The following is a 20,468-nucleotide window of genomic DNA, read 5'->3' as shown; positions in this document are numbered from 1 at the left end:
AGGTTTTCAAACAGCAGCAGGAAGCAGTAGCGGAGAGCTTTGGCTAAAATAACTTTGTCCAGGTTGACCACAGCATATCTAGGCTGTTGGACTCCATTTCTAACAGCTGCTTTTATCTGTAAACAGGATGTATTCAGCATCTGTCATGGGATTTATTTTCAGTCTGGGACCAGTGGGCCCAGCTTGGCGGACAGATACATGGCAGGATTGAGTGGTCCACAGTTATGCAGGAGGTTCAGTACAGTGTGTGGCACCTGGGCAGTCAGGCCGTAGCCTAAGATGAGCTTGTCAGCTTTCTTGACCAGAAGGACAGTGGCTATTAGGGTTCAAAGGCAAAGAGAAGCAGCCCTTAGTGGCCTGATCCAAGTATTTGCACAGGTAGGCCGCTGGCCTCTCCCAGGGGCTCACAAGCTGAGTAAGCATCATTGTCTCTGTGAATTCAAGGATCCAGATTCTATAGAAGCCAGCAGCTCTGAGAAATTCGTGTAGTTTCTTGTAACTGGTGTCTGTCAAGATACTGCAGCAGAGCTTTTGTGTCTTTCCAACATACAGCTCGGGTGTCATTAACCAGAAGTGCAGGGATGTTTGTGCTGGGAAACTAGTGAGGTCAGCTGTGAGGGCTTCTCCACAGAGGGTAAAAGGGTTTTGAACCTCTGGGACACTGACCCCAGGTCAGTTGACTTTTGCATCTAGAACTGGGGTCTTTCCATTTACAGGCAAAGAAGGGCTGGCTGCCAGCAGCCAACCAAAGGCAGAAAACACTTTTTTGGTCCAGGCAGGTGTACCAGCAGGCTGTGGGTGGCACAAGACAGGCAATGTATATGGAGGGCAGTTGTGGCAGCATTGGCAGCTCAAGATCTTGAACTGGCCTTCCAGTTAGGAGAGGTGGATTTTAGCACTTTGATCGTCTGTGGGCATTTTACAATTTTGAAGCCACTTTTTTTCCCCCTTAGGGCACTGTGATGATCTCTCAGTTCTGTACCATCTTCTATGGTTATTGCTGGAGTTTTGTTTAAGAATTGGCGCCCCAAGCATTCTCCCTGGTCCAATTCACTATCTACAAAGAGCTTAATGTGATAAATGCTATTCTAGTGAGGTTTTTGCTAAGCAAAATGATGTTTTTGCTTGAATGTTGTTTGTTCTCTGAGACAGATCTCCTCACTATGTAGCCCAGGCTAGCTTCAAACTCTTGATAATCCTCCTGTCTCGGCCTCCTGAGTGCTGGGTTACAAGTGTGCATCACCGCACATACGTTGGTATTTTTTTTTTTTTTTGTTTGAGCTACTTCACATTGAGCTACATCCCTAGTCCATATGTATGTGTGTATGACAGTGTCTCCCTAAGTTGCCTAGGCTGGGCTCAAACTTGTGTTTCTCCTGCCTCAGGATCCAAGAATGCTAGAATTCCAGGTGTGTGCCAGCATGCCCAGTTAAGGTAAATGAAGTTGATTAAGCCCCCCTATGTGCCTACCATGTTAGCTGTCCAGTATATAGTTGTTAAGTAAATGAATATTAAATGCTTAGTAAGTAAGCTTTGCAAAGTGAGATGTTTTATGATTTAAGTTTTCTTATACATTTTGTTTTTTTATGACTGTTGGCCAATGTTCTGTGTGCTCACATTTTAATTGTTTTAAGTATGTGGCAGGTTAAATTTAATTATAAATAGGACCAGTTTGCCATCTGGGATATTTTGAATTTTCCTTCCTTAATGTCTCATATATCCAAACTGCAGTATAGGTTCAGGAAGCTCATTAATTCCAGGAAATACATATTTAACTTTGTCTATTTGCTAGCTGTTGTTCTAGGTGCAAATAGAAGGGTAAACTAAGCCATTTTCTGTTGCCAGTAAAAATATCCATCAGAGAGGGGTGGGGGGCACATGCCTGAAATTCCCACATTTTAGAGGCTGAGCAGGAAGATCACAAGTTCAGGCCTAGCCTCGGTAACTAGTGAGACTGACTCAAAGAAATAACAGCCTAATAAGATATACTATGATGCCCAATATGGTTTGACTATTATCCTTTTTTTGAAGTCCTGTAAGGTCTCCACTGTAGGTTTTATTGGTCTTGTTCTATACTGTTTTGATCAATTCTATTATACCTGATGATATAGGCAACTCAATTTAAAAATAGCAAAAGGCACTTTTGATCACCTGGTATTCTATTTTTGCATCATGTACTATGCCCACCCTTCTGTTCTAACTGACTCTGTTTTGCTTAGTCACATTTGGTTTTATTCTCTTCAAAAAAAAGTAATAAGAACTGTGGGAGTAATAAAACCCAAAAAGTCTAATTGTTACTGTAAAAAAGAGAGGAAAGGAAGGTGGACTAAGGGATATAACCGCAGGTGGTATGTTTGAGTGTGTAGGATGGAAAACCATATTACTGAGTTTTTGTTGGATCATTGAACAGAACTGTCTCCAATATCACTGTATGAATGTCCACTTTATATGCTTTAATTTTGTAATTTGGACAACTGTTTCTAGGAAGATAATATGTAACCTATTAACTGGTGATTTCTTACTGTATATTTTTTTTTCTTGAAATTCTGTATTACTTTGTACCCTTTTACTGCTTTGGTTTTTTAATGTCCTTCCTTTTTTTCTCTTTAAATTAAAAAAAAAAAAAAGAAATAACAGCCTAGGTGAGCTACAAAGGAAAGAGGTTTGTTCTAGCTGGCAGTGCAGGAGGCGCACAGGGTTGAGTGTCCCAGTCTCGCCATGATGGTCCTTGAAGTAGGTTCGTGAACAATATAGGAATCTAAGCAGCCAAACTGATAAATTTGGGATTTCATTAGCTGAGCTCAGCCACCTCTCATGTAGAGATCCCTGTTTCAGAGTCCTACCAGGTGGCCCTGAACTGGAAAGTTACAAAGCTTTTAAAACAGAGAACCACAAAAAGACATTGTGTTGGAAACAATCTAGCTAGAATCTTACATTAATTTTTGGTTGACACCTGTATCCTGCTTCTTTGTTGAGCAAGTTCATTTTTCTCTGGTAGGTGTGGCTCATTTTGCTTTGGGATAGTACTCTAGATAATTTTCCATTTTCTTGCATGAAATACAGGGCACTAGTTAAATGCAGAGCTCAAGATGGCGTCACTTATGCCAAGCTACAAGTCTCCTTGCCTGTGAAGTGGTAATGAGCAGGACATCACGTTCCTGGAGAGGGGGGTGAGCATGGGTCTTTTGGTCTCTAGCTCTTGTGACTGAACTGGGATTAATTAATGGGAGCCCCACCCAATGACCATGTCTACCCTGGTCATTCCCCAGATGCTGTGGCTCTAAACACCTGAGCAGATTGCTTCCATGCCTGTCAGTACTGCAGAGCGGGGCTAGATTTGAGGGTGTAGTGCTGTGACACCCATCGCATCACAGAGTCGGTGTGCAGCACCGCAGCTTGCAGAGCAGGGATCTAGAGCGGCACAGTGCGCCAGGCCCGCCCGCAGCAGGGGCTCCTAGCGGAGGCGCTGGTGGGCTGGGACTTAAGGTCGCCGCTGTGGCAGTACTGTGCAAGGAGCACTGTGGGGGTTGCCCCAGGTTCTCTGTGCTGCGGGGAGACAGAGCCAAGAGAGACTTCAAAGTCCTGGCCAAGCAACTGAAGGGACGGAGCGAGGGGTCGCACTGGAGCTGGAGTGGAAGCAGCAGTTCCCTGCTCCCCTCGGGAGCCATGGTCCTCAGGAGCCAGGAGGAACGCAGAGTCAGGATGGACCCGCTGCAGAGGACGATGGACCCCGATGGTGGAGCCCCTAAGGTGACTGGAGTTAGCACCTCTCAAGTGGACTGGGCTGTCATCCCAGCACTAGGGAGGATGAGACAGAAGAATCATTTGCAAATTCGAGACCAGCCTGGGCTACAAAGTGAGCCCACGGCCAGCCTGAACTGCATAGCTCAAGATCCTGTCGCAAAAAGAAAAAAAAAAAAAAAAAAAAAAAAAAAAAAAAAAAAAAAAAAAGAAAAGAAAAGGTAAAAATGAGGAAAGAAGGATAACATGGAAACAATTTTGCAAATAAGGAGGGGGAACCAAAGTTAAAGGAAGGGGAGGGAAATGGGAAGGGAAAAAAGAGAAATCAAGGTATATTATAGACAGATGCTAAATCCCCATGGTGAGCGGGATCACTGTGTATGCCTAAACTGTACCAATAACCTTAACTGAAAAGAAGCTGTCAGGGGGGCCCCGGGATTCTCCCAGCTGTTAGGGGTCACAAAGGGACACTACTTGGGGAGGTGCAAGGACAACAGGCTGGGTGGCCTGTGCAGGTGAGTAGCTGAGAGGAGGGGGGAGTGCGAGCAGTGGGAGCCCTTGTTCACTGGGCCCCACAAGACGGGAGGATGATAGAGAAACAGCAGTGTGCAGGTCACAGTGGCGCTTAGAAAACCACTGAGGCAAGGCTAGGCGGGTGCACCCGGGGGCTGAAGCAGACAGATCACTCAGACTTAATGGGCTACATGGTGAGAGCCCGTCTCAAACAAAAAGAAAAAAGAAAAAGGAGGAGAAAGAGAAGGAAGAAAAGGAGAAGCAGAAGAAGAAAAAGTTGGAGGAGGAGGAAAGAAGAAAGCTTGGGGGACCGAGCTTGGGGCCTGGGCAACCCTGTCTCAGAACAATGATGCTCATGAGAATGTAGCTCATGAGAAGGCTCTGGGTCAGTCCCCAGAACAGTGAAACAACAGAAAGCTATTTTAGTAGCATAGTGCTGGAGAAACTGGCTTTCCACATGCCAAAGACTAAAGCTAGACCCATATCTATCACCGTGCACTAAACTGAAATCAAAATGGAGCAAAGTTCTAAATACTAAAACAGAAACACTAAATCTTTAAAAAAAAACATGGGCTGAACACTTGAAGACATAGGTGTGGGCAAAGATTTCATAAACAGAACCCTGCTATCAAGAAAATAATACAAAGAATCAATACTGGGATCTCGTCCTATTAAAAAGCTTTTGCAGCCTTGGCCTGCTTGGCACAGTGAGGCCCTGCGGCTTGAGCCGTGGGGCAGACCCTCTGGAGACCCTGGGCCTTGTGGCCCAGTACTGCTTCTGCCAGGAAACCATGCTGTTTCCCATCGTGGCTGTACCAAACTATCTCCTTGCCCACAGTATAAAAGGCAAAATTCCCATTTCTCTGCACCCTCACTAATACATGCTATTTTTGTTTGTTGACTTTCTGATAACAGGTGTGAGGTGATACTTCATGCAGTTTTGATTAGAATTTACCTGCTGTAGGGCTGGGGATACAGCTCAGTGGCACAGTGCCTGCCTGGCAAGCATGAGGTAGTGAGTTTGATTCCTGGTACAAAAAAATAAAATAAATAAAAAGAAGAATTTATCTGCTGATTACTGATAATGAACATCTTTGTATGTCTTTCATATTTTTTTGACTTGCATGAATTTCTTACATATTTTGCATATTGTATCTATTTTACTAGAGAAACAGACATAACACAAGATATACAATTGGATAGGAAATCACAAGATAAGCTTATGATGGTCACCCACAGGACTGGATGAGGAAGTGTGCAGAGGGTGTCTGCACGCTGGAGACTGCAGGATCCAGCCAGGATCTGGAGGCCACTGGGTCTGCGATGGGAGGCTGAAGAGTAAGTCTGCACTGGGATCCAGGAGTCAGTGTGCTCTGAAGGCTGAGACTGGAGCTCCTCCAAAGAAACAGAAGCAAGTCTGCCTTCTTCATGTGCTCTCTGTATTGTCCAGGCCATGAGCAGCTCTGGGGTGGGTCCCCTCAACCCGTGCTGTAAATGAGTCACCCTGAGGCAGATCTTCTACAGCCCAGGGCATAGAATTGCTGAGCCCATTTAGTTAAACTTCTAAACTTCTCCTGTCAACACAACCAACCATTACAGATGTTAGCCCTTTCTTAGGTAGATGGTTTGAAATATTTTCTCTCATGGTGTAGGCTGTCTTTATTTTCTTTTATGATGCATAAACATTTTAATTTGATGCAGTTCCACCTGTACACATTTGCTTTTGTTACCTGTGCTTTTGGTATCGTATGCAAAAAATCACTGCCAAAGCCAGTGAGAGAGAGCTTTCTTCCTATGTTTGCTTCTAGCAGTTTTATGGTTCAGTCTTACTAGAAGGGAAGGGAGAGGGGTTTGCAAGAAAAAAAACAAGAATCAAAATATATTACATACAAGTACAAATACCCTATGGTGAATTTGATCATTATGTATATCACATACTCTTTTGTCGCAGTAGTTACTAAAATGTGTTTGATAAATTACATTTCTAGAATTGTTGATTCAGCAGTTTTTACTGTCTTTTTTTCTTTCCCTCTTTAAATTAAGTTTATTGGTACACTTTAGATGTATATAATGATCATATTCATCATAGAAGCTATTTTTTTTAGAACAGAATAAATTTATTGAGAGACAGTCTTTATTTCACCTGAGACAAGTTATCACTGTGCCAGGGTCCCCTTGGACTGAAAGTCCTCTGCCTCAGGTCTGGAGTGCTGGGTTACAGGGATGCGCCAGCTCACCCCACCTGAAGGTTTCATGTCTGGATGACTGGAGGGAATGGCAATCTCCATTTCCAGAAAATCTGCAAACGCATGGACTGAGGGTATCTTTCTTTCACAGCATCAAGCAATGCAACATCTTCTGCATCCAGGAGCCAACCCAGTATGTGTAACTGGAGCAGGCTGGGCAGGCAGGACACACACTGGCCAAGGCCCTTGACCGTGCTGGCCTGGACTGCGAAACAGTCAGTGAAGTGTCTGGAGATATTCAGCTCTCTCAAGTTGGGCAGGTTATCCAGGGCTTCAAAGAAATTCCTGTACCCATCCTGGGTAATCTCGTGATTCATTGAAAGATTTAGGTCCTCGAGTTTCTGGATACCTCCACTGATTGCTATGTTGACTATAGAAACAAAACATTCATGAAAACATGATCCTGAGGACTTTTATTTCAGTAACAGTAGACAAAGTTATTTGACCTAACTTCTGCTACCACTATTATAAATAAAGTAGGAGGTGCTCAGTATACTGTTCTATTTTAATTTATTTATTCATTAATTTATTTATTTTGAGACAGAGTCTCACTACGTAGTTCAGATTGGCCTTGAACCCACTATGTAGCCAACAGTGCTGGGATTACAGGTGTGTACCATCATACTCAGCTTTCTTTAGAGTTTTTTTGTCTGTGTGGGGTTTTTTTTGAGACAAGGTCTCACTATGTAGCCCAGGCCTCCTCAGATCATGCCTCCTGCCTTAACAACTTTAAATAAAAGTACTTTCTAGCAAAACGTATGTGCCAAACAGTACCTATCACACAACAAGAACATACCAACAGAAAATCTATAAGGAGCTATGGTCATAAAATTTGAAGAACTGACAAGTACCAAATAGGGCCAGGGTATGAAATGACTGCTAGTCAGCGTGTAAATTGCTGTAAACTCTGTGGAAAACTGAGAGTTTATCCGAGTTCCTCAGGAACTCCTACCCTAGAAACAATAAATATGTACATCAAAGATCATGAACATTCATCTTGCAGGGTATAATACTATTACTATTAACAAATTCAACCCAGGGCATCACACTGAGCTACGTCCCAAATTTTTCTTTCATTCTTCACTTTTATTTTGAGACAGAGTCTTACTAAGTTGCTAAGTTTCCTAGACTTTGACACTCCTGCCTCCGCCTCTTACTGTGCTGGGATTATAGGCACATGCCACCATGCCCAGCTAAAAGCACTACTCATAGTAGCCAAGTACTAGAATAAACTGGGTGGACAAGCTATAGCATGTATATAGTCACAGTATGATTTTTGGTAATGAAAAATCAGTGAGCTCTGTAATAGCACAAACATAATGATCAAAAACAAGATGCAAAAGCGTACATATTGTGTAGGATTCCTTTATGTAGGATTTTTAAATAGGCAAAACTAATGTGTAGTGGAAGAAAGCAAGACCTCGGCCATCTCCCGCAAGGAGCGGGTGGCACTGTCACACTGGAAGCTAGAAGGAGGCTGGCGACGTCCCATATTCTAACCTGCCCACACAAAATATTCAAGACTTCAGTAAAATTCACTAAGTGGCATACTGAAGACTTCTGTTCTTCTGTAAGTATATTAATATCCAGCTGAAAAAGGCACTTGGAAGAGGCTCAGCCGTGGGCGTGTCTGACACAGACGTGAGGAGCGCTGGCTGCAGGCCGCCCTGAGTGTGAGCACATGTGCACCCATGAGGCTTGCAGGCTTGAGTGACCCCTAAAGGCAGGCTTCCTCGTGCTGGGTGCAGCCGGGATGGCCAGGCGCCGGGCTTCCTGCCAGCCAGAGCACTAAGGGAGCTTACAGATTTCTGCCAAGCTGTCATCCTTCAGAATCTTGAAAAAGGAGAGGGCTGGAAGGCACGGAAGCCGCTGGCACTGCTGGATGATCCGTTTTGCCACCTGATGAATCTCGTCCCCGGTCAGAAGGACCAGCTCTTCCAGGTTCGCGAGCGAACCCAAGGCGCCAGCTGTGGAGAGGGGCACACGCTGCTCTCTCCCGGTGCTGCTGCCCAGCCCCCGCCCCACTGTCCACCCAAGGCGGCGGCCGCCTGCGCCCCCTCCCGGCCGACGCGCAGAGGCAGGCTCGTGCCTACTGGCACTCTGGAACTCCCGGAGACAGGGAGGACTTCACCGACACTTAATCAAACTGCACAGGGCTGTGAGCCGGGTCCACAGTGTGCAGAAGTCGCTGTAGAACCCACTCTGAGTCTAGGCGTGGTGGCTCCCGCCTGTAATCCCAGCACTCGGGAGGCTGAGGTGGGAGGATCACTGCGAGTTCGAGACCAGCCTGGGCTACAAAGTGAGCTCAAGGCCAGCCTGAACTGCATAGCAAGACCCCGGCGCAAAAAAGACCAAAAAAACAAAAACAAAACCCCCCTCTGAGGACCCTAGGACCAAGCCCGATGACTGTGTGGAAACCGCAGACCCACTGCTTCCTGCAGAGGCGCTGGGAGCCCAGCAGGCTGCAGCCTGCACTGCAGAGCCAGACCCCGCACAGGCCTGCATCCCCAATGAGCCCTCAGCCCGTGTGCCTTGTCACTGTCTCCTGAAGGATACAGTAGGACAAATGCTTGCATCGCATTCATACTGTAGTAGGTGATGCAAGGAGTCCAGAAACCACATAAAACACAAAGGAAGATGCGCGCAGGTAGCACGCAAATACTAAACTGATTTCACGCCGGGCACCCGAGTGCCCTCCTACTGCGGTCAGTCAAGGGCCCCAGAACCAGCACCCATGGGCGCTGCTTGAGGCCTGCCCATATCCGCTTCACTGTGGCTAAGTCAAGCGGCAGGCAAAGGACTTCGTGGAAACAAGGGGAAGGAAGCAAACAAAAAGTAGGAAGCACCGATTTGAAAACATACCAAATTTTCCAGCTGTCTCATCAGGAAATCGCTGCTGTTCCAGGTTTAACATCTTCAAAAAAAATAAAATTTGGCAGAATAATGACTACGAAAGAGGAAATAAAAATTTAGTTATGTCAATTACATTTCTTATGAGTACAAGTAGTATTTTTAAATGATCAAAATTAAAATATAGTACTAAGGCCAGGAGAGGTGGCACGCCTGGCATTCCAGCACTCCAGGGGCTGAGGCAGGAGCTGTGGCTGTGGCTGAGGGAGGCTGGTCTCAAGTTCAAGATAAGTCTGGGCCACACAGTGAGTTTCAGGCCAGCCTGAATTGCACAGTGAAGCCCTGTCTCAAAAACACAAAAAGAACCCGAAACAATATACTAATTCAAACTGAATTAATTTGACTAAGTAGATAAACCAAATCTTTACTCAGAAAATAATCCTAGAAGCTAGAAATGTTTAAAATTATAAACAGCGAGGTGTATTGGCACATATCTGTAATCCCAGCTCTCAGGAGGCTGAGGCTGGAGGATCACTGTGAATTCAAGGACACTTTGAGCTACCCAGTGCGTCCAGGCCAGTCTGAACTACATAGCCAGACCTTGTTTCAAAAAAAATTTTTTTTGGCTCTTGTTCATTGTGCTCAGTATGATTTTGTCCACAGAGAGGTTGCGTGAGGTCCAGAGTTCAATCCTCACTACCCACAAAAAAAGTACAAAATTATTAAGTTATAATTCTTACCAAATACCAGCATCAAAAAAGGATCCAGAAAATCTAATTTCACTGAGTTTCTTCCAGGAAGCCAGTGTGGTCATGAGAGACTGAAAACCCGGATAAAAATTGTACTTCAGATGGAAAACACAAAGGTTTGGAGAATTCTGAATCAATTTGACTAAAGTATCAAAGATTTTTCAGAAATTAGAAAAAACTGTAAATTTCTATCCAAATTGGCCTCATTCTTTATGACTTCCTGTTCCAACAATACTGACATCAAACAAGGCAGCCTGACACAGAGACCCAAGACTTGGGCCACTTGGGTTTCAGGTAGGATCTGCACTGACGGGGGTGGGGTGGGGCAATGTGGTTACTGACTCTCCAGGAATCAGTTTTCCTATCTGTAAGATAAGGGCTCAGGAGGGTCCCCTTCAGCCATCACCTTTTAATGTCTATGTCTGTACTGCATGTACACAATACAAACACTACACAAACACACAAGGAATGGCACTGAAGCAAAGCCTCGCTTGATGTAAAAATACTGACATCTGTAATCACAGCACTCAGGAGGTTGAGGCAGGAGGATTGCTGTGAGTTCAAGGCCAGCCTGGGACATCCTGAAGCCCATAGTGAAACTTTGTCTCAAAAAAACTAAAAATCTCACAAACAAACAAACAACCCCCCCAAACCCCAACCAATACAGGAAAATTACCACTTCCAATATATCACCATCAGCAAATGTTTTGCATGTGATTTCATAAAGCTTGATACAGAGTGGACCTATGACTTAGGAACTCAAAGCATTCCAAGGGCTGGTTGTAACACAGGCTGTCAGTCAAAGGTTCAGGCTCCTCTGCACAGCCTTCAAAGTCTCTGTCCTGTACACAGGTGGATTTCAGTCCTTAGAAAGATGCTGAACCAGGATTTCTCAGTCAAAGCCCATACAGGAAAGGATGTTGTGATGTTCCTTCCAGAATGCCTTAAAGGTTAAATCTGTATCTGGAAGCACAAGCATCCAGCCTTCGGACCCTAACTCAAGACTGGTTGTTAAGTTAAAACCAAAATTCTGGTCATAACCCGAGTTGTTGTATGTGAAGCCAGTTGTAACTTGAGGGTCCACTTCTGTCTGGTGTTTAGGGTTTCCGAGAGTGAGGTGCTAATGGTTGTGCTAAACAAAGGACTTTGCAAGCAGGCACCTGCCCACGATGGCAGCTCCAGCCTGGCCAGCAGCTTCCATGCTGCCCTTCACAGCTCTGGGAGACACATGCAGCAGCCACTCACACAGAAGCTGACCCCAGAGGCTGAGCGCTCAGACTCAGGTTGAGGTTTGCTTAGCTGGGTGAATTGAGTAAATTACTTACCTTCTTTGTGTTTCAATCCCTGTGAAGTGGCAATGATCTGAGGTGGAGAGGAAGTTAGGATTTGGGAAGCACTTAGAATGGTTCCTAGCAGATAGTAAAAGCTCAAAATTTACAACTAGCCCTCTGCTTTGTAAGGAGAGAGTGCTGTGCCCACAGTATCCATGGGGACAGACTAAACCCTCAGACCCCACACAAGTTCTTCTTTTTTTTTTTTTTTTTTTTTGGTACCACATAGAGAGATGCTATCTCAAAAATAAAAAACAAAAATCACTGGTCATGTAACTTTTCCAACTAATGCAAAAACAAATAAATCCAAGTGCCATCCTTACCTAGTTTGGAAGCATCACACCCAGCTGAAACTTGGATTAGTAATTTCTCCATATGATGGAGGTTTGGGAATTCATCAGGAAAGAGAGAAAAAATATCCAGACTGCTGTCCAGATTCACCGACAGTTCTCTCAGGCATGGGAACTTGTCCAGGTTAGTGAAGATTTGGTCTGCAGAGAAACATGGTTTTCCATGATTGACCTAACAATTTCCAAGTGGAAAATCTGAAACTATCATTTTGACCCGACAACTACTTTCACAGTGTCAGGTGAAGACCACCAGACACCATGCAACTCTTTTTTTTTGTTTTTTATTTTTGGAGACAAGATCTTGTTGCACAGTTCAGGCTGGATTTGAACTCACTATATAAAAGCCAGACTGGCTATGAAATCACAGAGATCCTCCTGCCTCAGCCTCCTGAGTGCTGAGATTATAGGTGTGTGCTAACATGCCCTGGAAAACATTCATTTTAGTAAGGATATATACAAAGAATTGTCTGTAGCACTCACCAAGTATGTACCATCTGGGAAGCCCTGTGTTACTCTCTGTACTCACAAACATAAGTAAGATATCTCCCCCACCAACAGTGTAGGAACAACAGGATTTCCATGGCAAAAAAAAAATCAAATTGGACTTCCTACCTTAACTCATATCTAACTTAAAATGCATCAGTGATCAAAAGAGCTAAAACCATTCAACTCTTAGAAGAAAACACAGGGGCAAATCCTCATGACCTTGCATATGACATCAAAAGCACTAGCAAAGAAAAAATGATAAATTAAACCATATCAAAATTAAAAACTTGCCAAGTGTGGTGGCACATGCCTGTAATCCTAGCACTCAAGAAGCTGAGGCAGGGGGACTGTTGCAAGTTCCAGGCCAGCCTGGGCTCCATAGTGAGACCCTGTCTCAAAAAGACAAAAAAAAAAAAAAAAAAAAAGGCCTGGCCTGGTGGTATATGCCTGTAATCGCAGCACTCAGGAGGCTGAGGCAGGGAGACTGCTATGAGTTCAAGACCAGCCTGGGCTACAAAATGAGCTCAAGGCCAACCTGAACTGCATAGTGAGACCCTGCCTCTAAATAAATAAATTAATTAAGTTAAGAAAAAACCTTGCACCTTAGAGGCCACTATAGAGTGACCGCAGTACCAAAAACAAAAGCAGAAGAAAAAGAGACAGAGGAAGGTAAGAAGGTATGAAGTCAGAGGGAGAAAGAGAGTAACAGAATGAGAAAAAACACTTTTCAAACATAGGTGTGATAAGGGTTTAACAACCACAATATATAAAGAAATACTACATAACAGTGTCAATAGCAAAAGATGTCTTAACAATGACATTTGAATAGACATTTCTCCAAAACAACTTATACATGAAAAGATATTCTACATCATTCAGTCAGCAGGGAAAGACAAATCAAAACTATGGTGAGGGGCTGGGGATATAGCTCAGGGGCACAAGCACCTGCCTAGCAAGCATGCGGTTGTAAGTTTGATTCTCGGTACAAAAACAAAACAAAGCTACAGTGAGGCAGGCCTGGTGGTACATGCCTGTAATCCCATCATTCTGGGAGGCTGAGGCAGGAGGATCACCAAATTCAAGCCTAGCCAAGGCAGTTTAGCAAGACCCCATCTCAAAACAATTACTGAAAATCAAAATTAATTAACAATTAGAAGGTAAAAAAATTTAAATATCCTGTGTGGCGTGGTGGTGCATGCCTGTAATCTCAGCAGTGGGAGGCTGAGGCAGGAGGATCATTGTGAGTTCTAGACCAGCTTTGGCTACAAAGTGAATTCAAGGTCAGCCCGAACTGCATAGCAAGACTCTGTCTCAAAAAGATAAATAAAAAAATATAAAACTAAAATAAAATATCATTTACAATATTGTTTTTAAAAATCCCACTGGTACCTAGGAATAAATTTAATGAAAGAAGGGGAATATTGGGCCAGGGATTTAGCTCACGGCATGAGCGCCTGCCTAGCAAGGATGTGGTAGTGAGTTCCATCCTGGATACCAAAAAAAAAAAAAAAAAAAACAAAAGATAGGGAAAGTTGATATTGAAAACTATCAAATTACAGGTGCGTGCCTGTAACCCAAGCAGTTGGGAGGCTGAGGCAAGAGGATCATTGCGAATTCGAGGCCAGCCTGGGTTACATGACCCTCTCAAAAATAATAACAACAAAAGAGAAATAAAAAAAAACAATAAATGAGACACACTGTCTCTTGAGGAAGCCACACCCTTTTTTCATTAGTCAGCTGGGACAGGAGAAGTTTTCAAGCATCATCTACAAATAGGTCATTATTTACTAACAAGTAATTTAGAAAAGTAATTTATATCTGCTTACTAAGGGTCCTTAATGAAATATTTTCAATTAAATATTGACATCCATGTTTTGTTCATTTTATTAACCAGAAGATGCTCATGTTCAAATAATCTGAGTTATTTGAAAACCATTCTATTATTCAGGGGCCTGTCATTCAATTATACTGATAGCCCCCAAATGAGTGAAAGTTTGTATCTCTGCTATCAAAGAGTATTTAGGGGCTTATGGCTTTCGAGGCACACATCACCCAAAGCTAAGCCTGAGAAAGTAGGATGGCCAGCAGGAGCATGCTCCGGAAGGTAGCCAGGCTACCCGAGAACTTGGCTGAGCCTGAGATGGCCAGGGACTCCAGTGCGGGCAGGGCGAGCAGCAGCTCCAGCTCCGCGGCGCTCAGCAGCTCGTCCATGCGCAGGGTGACCTTGGTGACCGCGGCCCTGCTGGGCTCCAGCGCTGGCCAGATGCTCTCCAGGAAGCCGCTGCTCTCCTCCACGCGGAGCTCAACGTGCTGGGCGGCGGTGAAGGCGGCCGTGAGCGCCTGGAGCACTGCGGGACTGGCGGCGCCCTGCTGGGCGGCACGCAGCTGCAGCAGCGGGAGCTCCTGCGGCCTGGGGGAGAACCGCCAGTAACCCGGAGAGAACTAGCGGAGGCTGCAGGTGGAGCCGCCGCTAACTCCGAATGTTCTCCTCTTTCAGCGCGAGTCCCGCTCCCATTGCTCCAGAGTCTCAAAGGCTGAAGCATAGTCCTCATCTATTGTTGGCATCTGGGACCTGTCAAAACATCTTTCCAAGATTTCACTGTCTGGGCTGCATCTCTGCTTGCTGCCTATTAGAAAGACCTGATACTTCTCAGCACCTGGAGACTTTCTGGGTCATCAAAGAAGTACTGTGAGTTAAGTACCCTCTGTCCTTAGTTTTCTGCCATATGCTTATTATCACACACCTGGGATGCAGAAAACTTGTGTTTTCTCCTTTAAACACTAAGCTGTTTACATGCGCCACACTTTCTTCTTCCATGTCATCCTTTTCTCCTTTTTATGTCGGATATGTAATGCACAGGCATAGAAGATGAGGGCTGAGAGAGGCACATCTCACAGTGTCATAAAAACCAGCCTCCACTTAGGACCCACTAAAAATCTCCATATCGCTTTTTAAAGATTAGTTGTTGGTATGCTGTGGTTTGGATCTAAAATGCCTCCCACCAGTCTCATGTTCAGAGGTGGGCCTGGCTGGGGGGGCAGCTCCTTGGTGACATACCCAAAAGGTGTATTCTTTTGTTGTTGTGTTTGTTTTTTGTATTATGAGACAGGGTCTCACTCTGTAGTTCAGGCTGGCCTTGAACTCACTATGCAGCCCAGGCTGGTCTTCAACTCACAGTGATCCTCCTGCCTCAGGTTCCTGAGTGCTAGGATTACAGGTGTGCCCCACTATGCCTGCTGACATGCCACTTCTGCCTTGGAGCCAGCAGAACATGCACGGAACCCACTGAAACTGTGACTGAAAATGAATCTCCCCTTGTCTGAACTGTAGGGGTCAAGAATTTTGTCCTAATGATGGAAAAGTGACTGCTACAGTATGTCTTGTTTTGTTTGCCATAATGGATGAACTCAGGGCCTCAAACATACTGAGAAAGTGCTGGACCACCTAGTGTATGCTACAGAAGCAGAGAACACTGACTTAGTAGTAGTTGATGGAAAACCTCCTCTCTATTTCTATCTTATTATATATGTATGTATGCATGCATATGCAATGTTGTTCTTTCTCTATTCACTGCTAATGAACTCCTAGAAAAGAATTATTAAGCTAATGATAAATTGGAACTTTGGTAATCTCAGGGGTGCAGACTCTCAGCCTGCTTTTCTTGGCTTTCATCTTGGCTCTGCTTAAACAGTTAAACCATTAGAAGACATATGAAACATATGAAGACATATGAAACTTTCCTTTTCTCATTAGCCTTTCATCTTTGGGTAAAACAGAGAGCACTCATCTCTGAGTTAACGGGATTTGTGGAATTACAAAATGAGGAAGAGTTGACCTTCAATATCATGGAGCTGTACAATGACCTCCAAGTCTAGTTGTTGTCCATACCTAACCCGTAGGCAGCTCATAGAGAGCAGTGTGCAACTCATGTGGAACTAGACACTCTTTTCAGAGAGGTGGAACTGCTATGAGTAATTAATGAATTCAAGGCCAGACTGCATTCAAGTGACCTTGTCTAAAAAAAAAAAAAAAGAAAGAAACCTATTTAAAACAAGTTATTTGAAGGGAAGGCAATACTTTAGCTGTGGTGGTATCTAGAAGGATTTAGAATTGCTGCAGTTAGAAACAATTATTAAACAATAATTAATTTCTACTGTAACAGTTTTATGAAGTTTTTCTTTAGAAGACTATATTGCAAATGGTAAATTTATTTTTTTCCTTTAAATTTTCTATTGCACATATTATAACTTGAGTCTAGGGATGACCAAGGTTGTCATTATCTTGCTCTTTTGGGCTAGATTGTAACTCAGAATCTCCTTGGTCTTTTCTGGTCACAGCTGGAAGCCCTAGGGCTGACTGCTGTGGAGCTCACAGGGCAAGGTAAAGCCTGCTAAAGAGGATAAGGCACCTGGGAAGACTCTCCTCCTTGTCCTTGTCCTTGCAAGAAGGTTTTGATCTTCCCAGCTCCTGGTAGTCACCATTACTGTTTCTGCAGGAAACACCTACAGCTTTCCCCCAATGTCCTTGCCTCAGACGTAGCGACTAAATACCAAGAGTCTGGTTGCCTTCTGGCCTTTTCTACCTAGAAAGCAACTGGTCAACCCAGATCTTTGTTGTGTTTGCTCTTTCTTTCCTTTCCCACTGGGAACCATAACCCAGGAAGATGATTGAAACCCACACCAGGGGGTTCTGTAATTCAATATTCTGTAATTCATTGTGCCTCTGAATTCAGTCATTCCTCTACCATAATCAACCTAAACTTGTGAAGTTTTGCTTTATTTCCAGAATTACAGAAATCTGGAATTTAGAAAATAGAGTATTTTGGACAAAATTTTAACTTTTAGGGAAATACTATGAAACCAACGCATTGTAAATGAAAAGGATAGATTTTGATTGGTGTGGTGCTGTGCACCTGTAGTTCCTGATACCTGGGAGGCTGGAGACAGTAGTATCATTTGGATCCAGCCTAAACAACGTAGCAAGACCTTTAAAAATGAAAGGAAAATAAAGTAATAAAAATAACAGGCTCTTCTAGATTATGCCCTGTAGGGAAGAGATCTGAAGGAGGAGTTTTTGGAACTCAGCTTTGGAACTCAGTTTTTTCCATCAGCTGTGAAACACCCGTCAGCCCTTTACTCACTATTGTTACAGGTGAGGATTATTGAAATGTTCTTTCTGTACATCCTCAAGCATTTGCCTAATTCTTAAGTGAAGATGGTGAAATTTGAAGAGGAAATCTAAGATAGAAAGACATAATCCAATGGATTCATTAATCACGGTGGTTTCAGTAATAGATACTTATTTTAGAAAAGCAGTAATTGATAAACACATTTTATGGCCCTTACTAATGAGAAAGCCAGTGGTTTTACTGCAAAAATTTTGTGGCATTAAAAATATTTAATACACAGTATTGACAGTGGGAAAAATCAGTTTGTTGCCACACAGTGACATGTAGAGAAACAGACTTTGCAACATTATCTATAATAGATTACACTGGAGACAACCTAAGTACGTTTCAGTAGGAGAATGGAAAAGTACTGATGTAGTTATATGCTGTAATACTGTGTAACAGCAGAAAATAGTTTCTTAGTATATACGTGTCAACATCCACATGTCTTACATTTTGTTAACTGATGAGTACATTGTGTAATTTCATTTAAAGAAAGTTCAATAGCAGGCAAAATTAACAATTGATGAAGTAATTTAGAAGAAAAGTTACATGGGGAGATAAATATTCTTGTAAGGGAAAGGTGAGAATCTTACATGTGCTTAATTGTTGAATAATTCTCATTACCTAGTTTATTTTTTTTTAAGACTAGTCAAGTGCAGTAGTGAGAAGGGGGGAAAGAGTAGAACAAGGAGTTCAATCTGTACTGACTGTGAACAATCAATTGAGATAACTCACTACCTTCGGACCAGCCCCACTACCTAGTTTAGAAAAGGAATTTTTAAAACAATCCTGTAACTTAAAGTTTGTCCACTAGGTGTCCTCGGTTTAATTTATTAAATATGAAAAGTTTCAGTCTCTCAGTACCTTTTTAAAAACTTAATAAAAGTTTTCAATAAAATTTAAGGTAATACTTCAGATGTAAAATTATGCCTCTATTGTTAACATTTAAAAAGTTTTACAACCCTTATAAATCTATAAGTACTTATAAATTTATAGAGGAAAGCTTAACCATTATGTGTGATTTTTATATTATATGCTACATCGGGGAAGAATTTATTTTTGCTATTTTTCTACTTTTCAAGCTTCATCTTTACAACTCAAGATTTCAGTTGCACAGAACGTCATAACTGCAAACTGTTTCCAAATTTTTTCATTGTTAAATCAACAAATACTGAACTTGTTTAGATGCAGAGGAACTGGAAAGATCCAGAATACGTCTGCAGGTGCTATTTTTAAAAATCAGCTACTACTCTCATGACATCCATGAAAAAACATGTGAGAAGCAAAAGTATATCTTTGAGAATTAAGTTTGAAACACATAGAACATCAAGAAAAGCATTGCATATACTTTTATTTCTTTCAATAGAATAGTTTGATAGATTCTACCAATACAATAGACAAGGCTTAGAGTAAAGAAATTTTCCTTTTTCTTCCAAACCAAGTGTATCATTTATTTTTCAGCACCCTCTTTTACCGTCCTGGGAAAGGCTCTGGGCGGTGTGGCCCTGTCCGTCTCTCATCTCTCCCCAATCTTCCATTCTTCTTCAGCGACCTGTTCCTTCTTTTAGTTTCTATCATGACCCTGGATTGTCAACCCAAATTCTTCCTTCCAATTCCAGCTTAAATATTACATCCAAGGAAATTAAAAGCGAGTTATCGTCACAGTGATCTTGACTGTAACTGGCGTTTTGTGTGATTACGTGTACCACTTGTCTTCCCTGCGGACTGTGAACTCTAGACAGTCCTCTCCTGTCCACAGCTGTGTTAGCAGTGCCTTACATGCTGTTAGGTGCCCAGTGAAGCTGAACAAAAGGGTAAAGAAGGCACGTAGAAGGACCCTGGTACTTGGTGGTTTAAGTGAAAAGGCCCTCCTTTCCTTTAAATGTTTCCTTTAAATGTGAAGCAAAGTGCAGTGTCGCACAGCTTTTATCGTAGTAGCTGGTCTCTGATTCCATTTTTTTGGGCACAACTATAATTAACTCTGAAGTAACTGTGTAGGACATTACTTTCTTAAGTAAAAACTATCAGTTCACTTTGGAATCATGAACATAACTTTTTAAGGGGGCACTGCTTGAATTTTTCTATGCTATAAAATGTTTAGGCACATTTAAAAATATTTTTATACGTGTTTATGGTAAGCGATGAGTACAGTCACCACGGGGAGGTGGTAACATGTACATAATACTTGTTACTCTTTTATTTGTTCCCTGTCCCTCACTGCTCTTCCCATTATTTGCTCCCCTTCCCGTAGGCAAAAGCTGCATTTTCATTTTTCTCTTTTTATTGTTTTTTGTGCCCTCTTCCTTGCTGCCCCCACCCCACTCCATCTCACACTAAAACAAGGTGAAGTCCTAGTCTATGAATTTTAAGAAATTTAGTTTTTTGATGCATATTGTCGACCTTTTCAGTAGGAATTTACTCTGCATTCTTCGAGTAGATCCAAAGACCCAGTCAGAGAAGAAAGAAATACATGCTTGTAATACATTTAGATGTTTAAAGATTGACTTTCCATAATTTACATCATCATAAATAAGTGAAGTAATAAAGTGATCAATTAATGTGAACTTTTCGTTATCAGCAGGTTATCAGGTGACATTGATGGTGCACTTGGACCTTATAACCTTAACAACTCCAGCAGTCAAGTTTATGACACATGTAAAGTAGTGTGTTATACTGACAGGTGTATACTGAAGAATATAATTCATACATTTGTAAACAGCTATGTATTTTTGCATATAATGCAAAACATGGAATATCAATTATCTGAATGACTCAAGCAAGTTAATCAAATGATATATTTATATTGATATCCCTTGGTGCGGTCTTGGAAATAAAAAATTCAAGTATAGACATTTCTATTTAAAGTCACGTGGCTTCTCCCAAACAATCTTTGTATCAACTTTCAAAACAATTTTTAAGGGTTTGGATCATGTCTCTGCTGTTGTATATCTAAATAGCACACCTCAGTAACTAGGTTTTAGTACCACTTAATATTATTAAGAATCATTAATGAGTCCTTCAGTGAATTATA

The 20,468-nt window shown here is 42.6% G+C and overlaps 1 pseudogene; it reads right to left on the bottom strand.

Annotated features, from left to right (window-relative positions):
- Positions 1 to 6,349: 6,349 nt before the first annotated feature.
- LOC101787612 (baculoviral IAP repeat-containing protein 1-like) lies at positions 6,350 to 15,084 on the bottom strand (annotated as a pseudogene).
- Between the last annotated feature and the right edge of the window lie 5,384 nt (positions 15,085 to 20,468).

The sequence above is a fragment of the Cavia porcellus genome, unplaced genomic scaffold, assembly GCF_034190915.1.
Source record: "Cavia porcellus strain 051 isolate PalLab524CR breed Dunkin Hartley unplaced genomic scaffold, mCavPor4.1 scaffold_11, whole genome shotgun sequence".
Lineage (NCBI taxonomy): Eukaryota > Metazoa > Chordata > Mammalia > Rodentia > Caviidae > Cavia > Cavia porcellus.
Note: the sequence above shows the minus strand (reverse complement) of the source record. Positions and strands in the feature narration are given on the sequence as shown.